Source organism: Manis pentadactyla, chromosome 1, assembly GCF_030020395.1.
Source record: "Manis pentadactyla isolate mManPen7 chromosome 1, mManPen7.hap1, whole genome shotgun sequence".
NCBI classification, from domain to species: Eukaryota; Metazoa; Chordata; class Mammalia; order Pholidota; family Manidae; genus Manis; species Manis pentadactyla.
The window spans coordinates 163,904,064-163,917,465 of NC_080019.1; the positions used below are offsets into that span (position 1 = coordinate 163,904,064).

At 40.8% G+C, this 13,402-nt stretch overlaps 1 pseudogene; it reads left to right on the top strand.

The window, feature by feature from the left end:
• The first annotated feature begins 402 nt into the window (after positions 1-402).
• LOC130679539 (uncharacterized) overlaps positions 403-13,402 on the top strand; it is a 114,279-nt pseudogene continuing 101,279 nt past the window's right edge.

Genomic DNA, 13,402 nt, shown 5'->3' on the forward strand with positions numbered 1-13,402 from the left:
AGGACAGTGCTGTATACAAGTACTATAAAAAAAGGTAAACAGGAAAGAAAAAATTAGATGATCTTTAAGATAATTATACTGATTACTAGGAACAGTATGCATTAGCACTTAAATTATTTTAATTTAAAGTGGACTTGCTTGTTGCCAGGCACTATGCTAACCACTTTACAAGCATTTTCTCATTAAATCCTCACAGTAACATCACTAGGCAAGGAAACGGAAATCCAGAGAGGCTAAGTAAATGGCCCAAACACACAGCTAGGAGGCTGTGGCTGACTGAATAATGGCCTCCAAAGACATCCAGGTCCTAATCCCTGGAATCTGTAATGTCAGCTTATGTAGCAAAGGGGACTGTGCAGATGTAAGGATCTTGGGATGGGGATATAAACCTGGGTTATCCAGATGGGCTCTAAATGTGAGAAGAGATGTCCCAAGAGAGAGGCAGAGGGGGATGTGACAGCAAAGAGAGAACCTCAGCAAAGATCTGAAGATGCTACACTGCTGGCTTTGAAGGAAGTAGCTCACAGGCCAAAAAATGCAAGGAATGCAAATCTAACACCAGAAGCAGGTAAAAAAAGATTCTCTGAGGGCCTTCAGAGGAAGCATAGGACTGAAATGAAGAACCTTAATTTGGCCCAAGAAACTATTTTCAGACTTTTGATCTCCAGACTATAAAAGAATAAATACATGTTGCTTTAAGCCACCAAATGTATGGCAATCCATTATGGAAGCCACAGGAAACTGATACAGACATGGTTCTTTCTCCAATACAATCCAGCAATAAATCAGAGTATCACACATGGAAAACAGGGAGAAGGCAAGAGGGGAAAGAAAGGAATAGAAAATAAAGAGAAATGAAGGAAGTGTGGGGGGAAGGGAAGGGGAAAGGAGAGGACAAGAGAGGATGAGACCCCAAATATTCTTGAAGTGACACCAGAACTGTCCTCAGCAACTTTACTTTAGGGACTATTATCCCACCCTGAGTCAGAGTGAGTTGGCACTTGGCCCACAGATGAGAGTTAGATTTATGGGATAAAATTACAACACCGACTAATCTACAAATCCTGAGGCATCACAACTAAAGAGAAAACAGATTGGTGTCGTCCTAGTTTGGAGGTCAATTGGCTTAGTAACTCTTGGGAACAGCCAACAGTTAAAGACACAATATTAAATCAAGAAGCTCAGAAAAAAAGCAACTTGATTCACTTTTGCATCACCAACTCAAGCATGGCCTTAATTTGCTGCTTAAGATGTATTTTGTAAAGCCTCTTTATTTTTTCTTATAATGTTGTGACCCTATTATTTAATGTTCTTACCTTGCTATTACTTACTATGGCTATCATTTGCTATAATAAAATTTGTTGAGACATCTACACTTAATGTGCTGTAATTATTTGCTAAAAGCATTCTATAAATGTGTTATTATTTAGCTACTGTATTTAATTTAATGTTTAAATAATGCTCTGATATATTATTTATCAATGGCCACATCTTAAAAGGTACACCTGTATCCAATATTTAATGAAAGAAAAGGAAGTTTATCAGGAAAATAAATCATTTGTGTATCTTACACTACCACTCAACTTGAAACTCATAGCAACTTCCAGGCCTTGGGGTCAAGGGGATCCAAGCGTAGTCATGAAGGCTGAATCCCTAACTGACTCACTGGGCTCTCACAGGATTCTCTTCCTAGTTGAGCTTAGGGTTACACCATTTTTTTCCTAAGGAAAGATACTACACTTTGAAGTTCTCTAAGACTTGAAAGAGATTAGAAGAGAAACATTTGGAGTCCATATATGGATTCTGAACACCCACAATGCAGTGATTTTCCAAATATACTAACAAATAGTTCTCTTATTATAGAGCAGAAATTACATTTTAAGGGAGAATTAAGAATGGGTAAGGATAAAGAAGGTACATTGGTAGGAAGAGAGCATTTAATTCAGTCTCTCCTTTTTCAAAATCAGAAAGAGAAACAGCAACCAAGTTACACAAACGTGTGGAGTGTCTGTTTTCGATGAAAATCCAGGTAAAGAGATCTTTAAATTGAAATTCACATAACCAGCACTGTCCTCCCCTTATGAAAATGTTTCCCCTGCACAGAAGGACAGAGCGCCTGCTCTGTTTCTGACACACAAAAACACGAGTAATGGCGACATCTAGTGGCATAGGGTGATATAGGCCAGGGAAATAAATGAGTGAGAGCCGACAGCAAAACCCTGACCGATACTGCTACATTTAGTTTCCTGATTTGCCTGGCAACAAAACTGTGTTCAAATAGAATCAGTAAGTCTTGTCTCCCAGAAAATGATATTGTTCTGGGTCAACATTTGGAAAAGTCACTTAGTAGTCACTGCTGGGAAATGGGAATGCCTATAGTAAAAACCACACCATCTCAGTTTTAGAATTTAGCAGGCAGCAATAATGATGTTTTTTGTTTTTTGTTTTCTGATAAAAAAAAAATTACCAATATGGCTACAAGAGGTTAGGCTTCTCTAAGGAGAAAGGCAGCTGAATATGCTTCTAAATTCCATCCCTAAAAATCTACCCGAAGATACTACATTTCACTTTATTTCTTTACTTCTCTATGAACTATTTTCTCCTGTTGACAGAAGAGGCCACATTGGGCCACTCTCCAGAAGCTGAAACTCTGGCACTCAGCCTTTTCAGTTAGACCTAAGAGCTATAACACTCTGCCCGCCTCTGCCTCAGGTGCCAGCCACAGCATCCTTTTGTCTGGCTGCCAGGTCAATAATCTCTCTTGGCATCTGCCTTTTTCACCCCTTCCCTCCTCCTTCCCTCCCATCAAGAAATCTAATTCCAAGTTGGCAGGCAGGAGGTCAGAAATCTTTGAAAGCCGCAGCTTCTCCTGCCCACACTCAGTCTTGCCTCTGCACATACTGCCAAATGCCAACTTATATCTTCCCTCCTCCACAGCATCCTCTAACTCTAAAATGCCCAGGATGTCCCCTGAATCTCACCCTCACATCTGCTTCCATCCCCTTCCTTAGCAGCAGGACTGTCTTTTATTAATAACATCCTGCCACATATGTCCCAGGGGCTCAGCACATCCAGTCACCTGTCCTAGGACCAGCAGTTTCTTCAGGTATCGACTCCAGGCCTTGCCTCCCTCAGAGGTGTCTGCGGGCCCAGAGCTGGCGCAGAGCACTGGGGAAAGGAAAGATGACAGCCCCTGAAACCCACAGCCACATCTTTGAAAAGTGGGCCAAGTTAAAGCAAATGACTGCAAGCTAGTGTAGCCGAAAAGACCACACTAGTGGTCATAGTGTGACAGGTTTTTTTTAAATACACTTTGAAATGACATATTCAGGGCTGTTTTAGAACATTCTTTTAGCAAAAAAAAAAAAAAAAAAAAGAATTTTTTAATACCGTGCATGATTTTTGTCCATTAAGAAAGGATTTCTTAAAACACATACACTAGAGATTTTGTACCTTTTTTTTTTGGTTTTAAGAAAGAGACCATGTCAATATCTAATTTTGAAACTTACAAATTGTACAGAAATGATCTTCTAAGAACAATACAATTTTCATCATTTGTTTCTAACCTCTTACAAGTACTGTTATCTCTATCAACTCTCCCCCAAAATAGCAGTCAGAGTTACCTAAAAAGGGAGCAATAAAAGCAAGAGAAAAGCTCAAAAAGTGATTAAAAAGGTAATTCTTATCTTTGAAACAAATATCCATTGAGCAAAAGTTAAAAAAAAGTCTCCATTATCTGTGAAACTTGGAAAATGTTCACTAGTAGCAACTCAGAAAAGATGGATAAATCACTAAGTAGTTAAACAAAGTGAAGTTACAAAAAAGACTTTGAAGTGTACTTCAGGGACAGTATTACTTCTGTGTTGCTATTATACAAGTAACATAGTATTAAGACTCTTGTCAAAATTATTTAAACTGGAGTATTATTATATGAAGATTATTTAGCCCCACCCCACTCTGTAATGTATGATGAAGTAGAGGTCCAAACAGAGGTTCAAAGATATGATAAAACAGGGTTTTTCTCTAATAGCAAAGCAGGAACAGAACAAACTTTTTGATTCCTAATCCAGTATTATGTGTAACATTTTAAATATTAAAAGAATGTGACTTTATAAGTAGATGATGTTATGGACTAAATTGTGTTCTCCAAAATTCATATGTTGAAGAGCTAAGTTCCAGTGTGATGGTATTTAGAGATGGGGTCTTTGGAAGTAATTAGGTTTGGAGGAGATCATGAGGCTGGGACCCCCATGGCAAGATTAGTGCCCTTATTAGGAGAGGAAGAGAAAGACCAGAGCTCTCTCTCTCTCTCCACCCCATGCACACACACTGACAAGGCAGCCGTGGGACCAATGCAAGCCTGGAGTAGGACTCACCATGTACCAAATCTGCCAGCACCTTGGTCTTGGTCTTCTGAGCCACCAGAACTGCGAGAACTGTCTGTTGCTTAAACTACTCAGTGCTTGTATTTTGTTATGGCAGCCCAAGCTGACTAGCACAGATGAGTTCTACCTTATACATTTTTCCATTTCTAAAACAAATATACCCATAGTCATGGACTGTTGACTATATACTACTAAATTAACTAAATCCACTGGTCCATCAAGAGTAGGCATATGATTGAAAGAAGAGGAAAAAATGTCAGCACTTTGAAAGTGAGTGGTTAAAAAGTGAAGTGGCACCAGACAGCATTCTTTCTTGGAACATGCAGAAGGAAATACAAAATCACAGAAACAGACTGAAATGAAGAAGAGTCCAGAAGGAGTAACAATGATGACAATGCCCAGACCTCACATGTTGAGGGCCCAGGAAATGTTTTTGGAACTTTTCTGGCCCCTCACCATGTTTTACTTGTGTTACTAAGAAGACATTCAGCTTGAGATGACAGGAAGCCAGTAGGTCATCCAGGGAATAATGCCAAAGAGAAAAAGTGTTAGAATGAACAGGCTTCTGCAAACTGAAGGAACAATGGAAGGTTTTTCTGTCTTCTACAGAGTGAGAGATGGATTGATGGTGAATGGTTGCCTATGGCTGCAGCTCTCAAACACATCTTTCATTATTCTTTTAAAAGTAATGCATCAATATAATTCCATGATCCAAAACACAAAGAATTCATTGAAACTGGTTGTGGAAATAATATACATCCACAGTCTCTTATGTGAAATCTTGGGACTAGAGTTCAGAATTTTTTTATTGTATAAAGTGATACAGTGCATATACTGAATTTTATATCACACAAAATGTCTGGAGCAACACTTAGTAAGCAGACATTGATATTCATTCAGAAAACATATCAATAATCCACTGAATGAGAAAAAAAATTATTAAAAGGCAGTTCAAGCCAAGTATTGTCACCAAATTTGCAAAAAACACTTCCCAGTTTAGATTTTTCTGTATTTTAGAGTTGTGGGATGGGATGGGTGATCCTAGAATGACTGTAATAAATAAATAATATATGTAAGACATAATTCATATATATAAGACTATGCAGGATGCGTTATAAATGAGAATCCAAAGAACCCAACTATAAGCAAGGGAAAGCTTTCCTGAGCATAAACTCCCTCTCCTCAGATAACCAACATACAGTTGCCAAGTGGCCTGGGAAGCACAATAGTGAAGGTGCACTGAACCCCCATCTCTTTCCTCCATTCAATATTCCCTTCTTCAGATCCAAGGTCTCCAAGCACAGCCCAGGGAAGGGAGGTATACGTCAATAGTGTTTTCCTTTTTTAACACCCCATCTACCATCTTTTACCTCACTCTTCACTCTGTGGGCCCCCAAAGAAGAGAAAGAGCTCTGAACATTGCTTTACAGACTTTAAAGCATGTTACCTACGCTGACTTTTTTAATCATCACACCAGCCAATGAGGCACAAGTCTTAACCTACCTACTATTTGCAGTTAGTATTAGGATTTAGGTTCTATACTTTCTGCATCCCCTCCAGGTGGATGACATCATCTGGAGAACTTCTCTGCCTCATGCCAGGTCCCTCCCAGGGTCCAGGAAGACCTGTCTCTTCTTAGTTCAAAACTCATCTCCACCTTTACAGGCAACCCACTGGTTTCCCATTTCTAATCTGAAGAACACCTCCAATCCTGCCCAGTGACTCATTCAAAAACATCCCACACACATCCCCTTTTCAATCCCCCTAGGGGTCCACCTTTTTCCGAATTCTATTACTGTGGGTTTTACAACAGAAAATTGCTTTACAGTTTCAACAGCAACACCAGCCATTCAGCTACCACAGTGAGCACGGATTTGTTCTCACATGTTTCCCATGCAGCTTAACAGGAGCCACAGATACAGACAGATAATAAACCTGTCACTTATACACCCAAAAACACTGCACAGAGATGTGGCTTGATATGAATCTAAATTCTAATTTTTAAAAGCCCTAGTGACACCTACTGAGACAAGGGTTTGGGAGAGAGAATAATTTCCACCAAAAGGCAACCACCCACACAAATATCTTATGATTTAGATATTATATTTCTTAAACATCTTCTTTAAAAGTCTATATTAAGTCAGGACAACAATAATAATTTCAAATATTCCAGTAACTAACTAATAACAGGCCTGTTACAGATACTAGCACTCTGGTTTAAAATCAGAGCTCAACAATTATGTCGGGGGTGGGGGGAAGGGTACAAATGTACATGTGTTTCTGTGTATTTGCACAAATAAACCTGATGCTTAGGATCTACTTAAAAGCATTAAAACATAGTCTATTCTTATATTGTTGGAATGAGTACTTTCCTCAGGTAGCAGAGTTATCCAAGTATCCACTACAAGAAAAATTATTTTACTATTATTGTCATTATTACTGGAAATTTAACCATAGTCTTATTATCTCATAGGCCAGCATTCTGATCTGATTCCAAACTGTACCTGTGGGCCCTCTGTCTTTGTATGTGTGGTGCTTGTAGATTCTTTTTCTCGTATTAAATAATGTGGTGCTATACGGCTATTGGGCCTCAAAACACCAGGTGGCAAACACTTGGGGAATTCGAGATGCTGTTACCATGGGGACAGGATGCTGGGCCTTCTCGATGCAATCAACACACGTCCTCTTTCAGAAAAACTACTTCCACTGGAAAACAAATGAGCTTAAAAATTGAAGCTTTTAGTTTTAAAAGAATGACTGTTTCCTTAAAGCTCTATATTTAATAGTGACAGCAGAGATGGCAAAGGAGAAATGTTTAGGAAGGCCTGTTTTCAAAGACATACTTTTCTCACTGTTACTTTCTTCCCTGGCTAGTAGTAGGTAAAGGAATAAATTTCAAATATCTCTGGCTGCACTTCTCAAGTGCTTATCCTATGTGGTAGATTACTAAGTGGCCATAAATCATCTCTCTTCCTTTTTCTGTATCCCTTTGCACTTGAGTGTACAGCTCTTGTCGTGAAGAGCTGGAACCGATTTCCTCACTCCACACCTACGGGCTGACACCGGGCCTTGTCTGGCCAACAGAATGCTGCAGACCTGAGAGCGCGTGAGCTCCATACCTTGGGTGTGTGTGCTTTGAATTCTTCCCCTCTCTTCCTTGTGGATCCTGCCCACCCTCCACGTGAACAAGCCTGGGCCGTCCTGAGGGAGCTCAGTCATTCCCCGTCACACGCCTGCAGCCAGCCAGCCCTCTGAAGTGGAGCTGCCTGGCCAACAGGCAGCCGACTGCAGACACGTGACTAAACCCAGTGAGAACCACAGACCCACAGAACCGTGAACTAAATAAACTTCAGCATCTTAAGCCCCTGAACTTTATTGGATTCTTAAAACCAAAGATTAGGTTGAGTTGACATAAATGTCTATTGAAAACCCTGAGCAGGTATCTATAAGCAGAAATAAATTTTTGTTCTCACCCTGGCAAGATGGACAACAGTTTCCTTTCATATATGAATTCACATGATTTTTATGCCAGATTCTATAGAATTACAGAGAGAAAATTTAACCCAGATGAACGATCTCTTCCTCTCAATTGCATATTTATTGAGCAATCACCTTGCGCTCCCAAAATAATTGTACTGCTATGAATTCTATGGAGAATACACACATACACATGAAATGAAACAGAAAATTCCATTAATATGTCCACAGCAGGCAAAGGTACTCATCGTCTTTATTTTATTTATCAGTGATAGGTGAAATCCCACACAGAGAATAGTAAAGGGTTAATTTGAAATATCTTGAATTTTTAAATATATAAAGCAGCTTTTCCTAGGAAAGAAACAATTTAATGTTCTTCAAAGCTCCTTTTCCCAAGTATGAAGATACCACCGCCTTCCCCTCTCTTTTCCCCAGCAACAGCAACACAGGGATCCATGTGTTGAGATGGTGACCTCAGGCAAGCTGGAGGAACTAGGATCTCCGTGTCACACCCCTGGGGAGATCCCCTGAAGAGTCATCCAGAGTTCAATGTCGTATAAGCAAGAAACAAGTCATTTTGTGCATGTAAGATTTCAGGGTTTTTAACCTCTGCACAGCAAAGCCTATTATAATGAAGGATTAGCGTTTACGGGTATCTGACAGGAATGATCCTGCAGAAAGGGGGGAAGGGGGCTGGTGCAGGAGAGAGGGGACACTGCAGGAACAATCCTTGAGTAGGTAGTCCAGAGCACAAGCAAGGGAATCACCACCCTAGGTATGTGGTGATTCATCCATTTTCAAAGACTACGGAGTATGTGGGCACAGAAGCAGGGAAACTGATAGATTTGGTGAGAGAGGATCAGGAGGTACTCTTATGGTTGTTTCTATTTCTGGCCCTGAAACAAGAGGCAGGTCATTGAGAACACAGGGGGAGTGGAAGTCTGAAGCCCAGGAAGAAGCCGTAAAACAGTCTTCTCAGATTAGAGGACAGTGACTGAGGAGAGAAATGTTTAGAGACGCTCCCACACGGACTGAGTGGGTGTCGTTTTCCTCCGGCCATGCTCAGCTGCTGGCCACAGGCTTTCTTTCTCTCTTTTTAATTTTTATTGAAGTATCATTGATATACAATCTTATATTGGTTTCAAGTATACAACGCAATGGTTCAGCAGTTACCCATGTTGTTACATCCTTTCTTACTCCCACTAGTGCAGTTACTGTCAACACATGGCGATGTTAGAATCATTGGTTACATTCTCCATGCTGTACTACCAGTCCCATGACCAACTTATATTATGTTTGAGAATGTTTGTGCCCTTTTATCTGCCTCACCCTTCCCCCAACCCCAACTCCTCCAGCAGGGTAACCACCAGTCACTTCTCAGTGTCTGCAAGTCTACTGCTACTTTGTTCATTTTGTTTTGTTTTGTTTTTAGATTCCAAAATTAAGTGAAATCATGTGGTATTTGTCTTTCTCCACCAGACTTATTTCACTGAGCATAATTTCCTCCAGGCCAATCCATGTTGTTGCAAATGGCAGGATTTCTTTCCCTTTTTTTTATGGTTGAATAATAGTCCATTGCGTATATGTACCACCTCTTCTTTATCCATTCATCTATTGATGGACACCTAGATTGTCTCCATAACTTGGGTATTGTAAAGAATGGGGCAATAAACATAGGAGTGTATGTATCTTTCTGAATCAGGGATTTTGTTTTCTTTGGGGAAATTCCTAGAAGTGGAATTATTGGATCTTATGAGATTTCTGTTTTAGTTTTTAAGGAAACCCCATAATGCTTTCCACAGTGGCTGCACCAATTTATGTTCCCACCAACAGTGTGGGAAGGTTCCATTTTCTCTGCATCCTCGCCAGCACTTGTTATTCTTGTCTTTTGGATAGTGGCCATTCTAACAGGTGTGGTGTGAGGTGATATATCTCATTGTGGTTTTGAATTGCATTTCCCTGATGACTAGTGATGTGGAACATTTTTTCATACGCCTGTCGGCCATCTGTATTTCTTCCTTGGAAAATAACTATTCAAGCCCTCTCCTATTTTTTAATCAAGTTGTTTTTCTGGTGTTGAGTCATATGAGTCTTTTATGTATTTTGAATGTTAACCCCTTATTAGATAAATCATTTACAAATATATTCTCCCATACTGTAGGTTGCCTTTTTATTCTGTTAATGGTGTCCTTTGCTGTACAGGAGCTTTTTAGTTTGATGTAGTCTCAGTTGGTCATTGTTTATTTTGTCTCCCTTGCCTGAGGAGATGTGTCCAGGAAAAAATTGCCCATACTTTACGTTCGAGAGATTTTTGCCAGCCACAGGCTTTCTTTGAGTGGAGGGTTGGATCTAACTGGTGTGGAAGTTTTGTCAGGCAGGACTTAACAACAGATAACAGATTGATGAGGGGCCAGAAAGAGCAAAAGTGTGTAGAAGGGCATAATTATAGTCCTTGGACCATGAAATCTGATCTGAGCCAAGATGTGAGAACATGAGGGTCCTAGAAGCCTGTAGGAGTCTGCTCAGCTGCTGTGACAAAATACCACAGACTGGGAGGCTACACAACAGAACTTATTTTTCTCAGAATTCTGGAGGCTGGGAGTCCAAGATCAAGTTACTGGCAGTGACGGTTTCTTCTACAGTCTTTCCTTGATTTACAGATGTCCTTCTTCTCCCTGTGTCTTCAGCTTGTCTTCCCTCTGTGAATGTCTATGGGTAATCTCCTCCTGTACTAGGGACACTTGTTACACTGGATTAGGTTCCACTTTAGTGACCTCATTTTAAAGTAATCACCTCTGCGAAGACCCTATCGCCAAGTACAGTCACGTTCTGAGGTGTTGGGGTTAGGACTTGAACATGAGAACTTTTACGGGGGACACAATTCAGGCCATAAGATGGACGTGGAACTGGAAGAATAGAAAGTGATGGCCAGTAAGTGAGATGCTAGGGATTGAGGTTTTGGAGGAGGAGGCCTAGAGTATGATCAAGACAGTAAGTGTCAGAGGTAAGGAAAAGATGAAATGTCTGGGGAGGGAAAGGTCAAGAACAATGTGTGGGATGAAATATCCTTGCAGATATTGAAGTCACCAAGATTGATGACAGAAGCCACAAAGGAGAAAAATACAGCCAACCAAAGTACAGTAAGTGCAAAAATCTTCCATTAATGTGGGGTGGGGGGGTGCAGGTGGAGCAGGGAGGAAGTGACTGAAAGGATGACAGCTGCAACAAGGAACAGTATCGGATGGTCCAGTCAGAAGGCATGTGCTCTAAGGGAACTAAGGAAAGTTATGAGGGGTAAGTGAGGAAAGCAAAGGAGAACCATATTCTAGAAAATGAAGAGTGAGCAAAGGATACACGATCCTGCCTACAAGTTCAGGAATACATGGGATAAAGTAGAAGAATGAGCCAGTATTTGAGGGGTGCAGGAGAAGCAGTATCCTTAGGAAACCCCAGGGCTTTTTTAGAATAAGGCATTGAGGAGTAATTTAAGAGAAGTGATTGAAAATAGGGCATTTTTAATGACAGATTGAAATTGACTGGTGATCACCAACATCATTTCCCTTCCCTTTCAGCCTCAAGACAGAACTTCTCAACACAATTATACTCGGGAAGGGACTTCTGAACATTTCTGGCAAAGAAGTTTTAGAAATTGTGTGTGCCATTTCTGGGCTGAGGCTGTAAAAAGTCTATGTGCAGTACTCCTATTCCACCCCTTCCTCTCCTGAGGCCCCGAAGGAGGCTTCATTTCCAGATGTTTCTCATAGAATATTGTAGAGCTCTTGTCAGCTTCCCTGGGTGACCATGCAGAGCAGACTCCCTGCCGACCAAAGGTGAACATGACATATAAGTGACAAATGAGCCTTTGTTTTGTAAGGGCTGGTGGTGTTGGGGGTGGGATGCAGGGTGGGGAGGGTTGATTTGTTACCACAGAAAACCCAGCTTCTCCTGACTGTATATACACCACAAGTTCCATAGTATATAAACAGGGCGCTGAGGCGGTGGAAGACAGACTCATGAGAGAACATGTGTAGTCATATCAAAAACATGAAAATATGGGTCTTGGAGCAGGAGGAGAAGTGAGAGACTTCAGCTTCTTCTAGGGACCAAGAAGAACAAGGATTCAAGGCTTGATAGCATCTTAGGGAAAGGTAGAATCTTAGGTATGGCTGTGGCCTCAGGCACTTTGTAGTGCAGAGATAGAGAAAGAACGTGGTTAGAAGCGAGGAGCAGTGCTCAGTGACCAGCTCCCCTCAATCCCAATAACCTGCCGCTGGCAAAAGGGAGATGTCGCTGTGATTATAGTTTTTAGGGGATTCACAGGGCTAATGCTCTTTGGAACACATACCGGAAGGCAGGTCTAGAAGTATGCTGGATTAAGCTTCTGCTTGATTTGATATCTATCAATCACAGGAATTCCTGAATAGGAGAAACATGGGAACACCATGAAAGGTTTGTTTCCTGTGTTGAGAAGATAATTTTCCTGGCAGATGCTGCCACAAGATGGGTCTTTTTCCACTTCAAGAGTGAAGTTTCCTAACAAAAGACAAGCTTCTATTTTTCTTATAAATATAACAAGTGAAATAAGCAGCACCAGCAGAGTACACAGAACCAATCATCCAAGGCCCAGGTGTCTAGGCTGAGCTGAATCATTTAGTAGAGGACAGGCAAGTCCAGTGAATGTAAATAGAGTGTAGTATCAGGCACTGTAAAGAGAGCAAGTGCAGAGCATATAAGAAAGGAAATGGATGATGAAGCAGCAACAGGGCTGACCTCACACAATGGAGGGCTGGGGTGGGAGGTGGGGGAAGCAGCAGTGTCCACACGGACAGCAGCACAGGGCAGGGAACAGAGAACTCCCTTCAGTGAATATGCCTCGGAGAAAGAATATCATAGGAAAATAATCTGGAAAGTTGGGAAAATGTAAAGCCTTTGAGAAGTTGCAAGCCCTCCCAGCTTCTATTCACTACACACACCACATTCGTTAAAAATACAATAGGAGATAGTGGATCAAAAGAGGAACCTTAACAGAAATGGGGTAATATGGCACAGCAAGGGGACACAGGCTCTGCAGACAGGCCAAACTTTCTCTAAACTGTGGCTTTGCCACTGAAAAGTCAGGTGATCTTAACCTCTGTGTTCCTCAACCAACTCATCTGTAAAATGGCTATGACAGTTATGTTCAATGGCCAGGACTGTAGTAAGAATTCAATGAAACAGCAGCTAAAAGGATCAGCAATATATGTGCTACATAAATCATGCTGCACTGAAGAAAATTCTCATTTCCAGAAAGCAAGACTGAAATCCTCAAAGGACTCTCAATATGAGAAAAGATTATTAGTCTAACTTTAACTTAACCTTGTGTATTTTATGCTTCATTCAACCTCATAGAAAATTCAGTTAAAAATTCATCCATAGGGTAAATACTCTCTTCTGTTACAAGTCAGTAAAGAACACTACAGTGATACTGACAAATTATACATTGTATGCCTAAATCCTAGTGGGCCCTTATCATTAATAATCATCTCACCATTAGCCTGGAG